The sequence below is a fragment of the Pteropus medius genome, unplaced genomic scaffold (genome assembly GCF_902729225.1).
Source record: "Pteropus medius unplaced genomic scaffold, Ma_sr-lr_union100, whole genome shotgun sequence".
Taxonomy (NCBI): Eukaryota; Metazoa; Chordata; class Mammalia; order Chiroptera; family Pteropodidae; genus Pteropus; species Pteropus medius.
Genome location: NW_024347791.1, coordinates 6,598,326 through 6,599,751, shown reverse-complemented (window position 1 = coordinate 6,599,751; position 1,426 = coordinate 6,598,326). Strand labels below are relative to the sequence as shown.

The 1,426-nt window shown below is 33.3% G+C and overlaps 1 pseudogene; it reads left to right on the top strand.

The window, feature by feature from the left end:
- On the top strand, positions 1–119 carry LOC120615349 (uncharacterized; annotated as a pseudogene).
- The last annotated feature ends 1,307 nt before the right edge of the window (positions 120–1,426 follow it).

Genomic DNA, 1,426 nt, shown 5'->3' with positions numbered 1-1,426 from the left:
GTCTACAGCCATGCTACCCTGAACAAGCCCAATCCCATCTGATCTCGGAAGCTAAGCAGGGTCAGGACTGGTTAGTTCTTGGATGGGAGACCACGTAGGAAGACCAGGTGCTGTAGGCGTGATAAAAAAAAAAAAAAAAAGGGATTGTAAGCTAACAAGGTCTTTGCAATCTGTGAGGTCAACCAAGGGTTGCCTTGCCTTTAAATAAATAAATAAATAAATAAATAAATAAATAAATAAATAAATAAACTAAATCAAGTGACCACATATGTGTGGATATCTTTCTGGACTCTCTATTCTATTCCATTGATCTACATAACTTTTCTCATGCTGATATTCTGTCTTAATTACCATCGTTTCACAGTAGGCCTTGAAATTATACAGTATAATTTGCTTCAGTATACTGCCTTTTTTTTTTTTTTTTTTTTTTTATATTACACCTATGACCTCCAGTACAAGGTTTAATAGACGTGGTTAGGAAAAAAGCATTCAGTTTTTCACTATAAAATATGAGTGCAGCTGTAGGTCTTTTGTAGATGACCTCCATCAGCAAATTGAAGTGGCCGATTTACTACTTTATTAAAGATCTTGCACCTATGTTCATGGGAAATATCGTCCTGTGGTTTTCTGTTCTTGTACTGTCTTCGTCTGGTGTCAGGGTAATTAATTCTGACCTTCACCATGATTTAGAATGTACTCCTTTTATTTTCTGGAAGAATCTACCATCTTGTCATTTGCTTTCTAATGTTGTATGTTCCTTTTTCTTCTCTTTACCTTCCTTTACCTGCATTTAATTTTTTAATGATTCCATTTTTTTCCACATTTAGCTTTCTAGCTATTTCTTTGCTTGTTCTCAGTGATTGCTTTGAGATTTATAAAATACATCTTTAATCTTATTATAGTCTACCTTCAAAAAACCATATGGAAATATAAGAACCCCACAACAGATTATTTCCATTAATTCCCTCTTTCCTGTTTTGCTATTGTCATACATTTTGTCTCGTCTGTTGCTTTATCAGACAGTTATCTTTTAAAGAAACAAAAAAAATGAAAAAAAATTTAATATTCATCCATTTCTGGCATTCATTGTTCCTTTGCATAACTCCAAACATCTGGTCTCATTTTCGTTCAAACTGAAAAATTTCCTTAACATTTCTTATAATGTGGGCCCGCTGACAATAAATTCTCTCATCTTTTGTTTGCTTAAAAACTCTAAATCAAATTTGAACACATGTGGCCATTACTTCTTTAAATAGTCTTTTCTGCCTCCACCCACTTTTTAGGATTCCACTTTTATATTAGCCCAGTCGATGTCCCATTTATCACTTATGCTTTGTTCATTTTTTTCAGTTTTGGATAGTTTTATTGCTATGTATTCAAGTTCACCGATTCTTAATTTTGCAATGTCTTTTCTGCTGTTAATCCT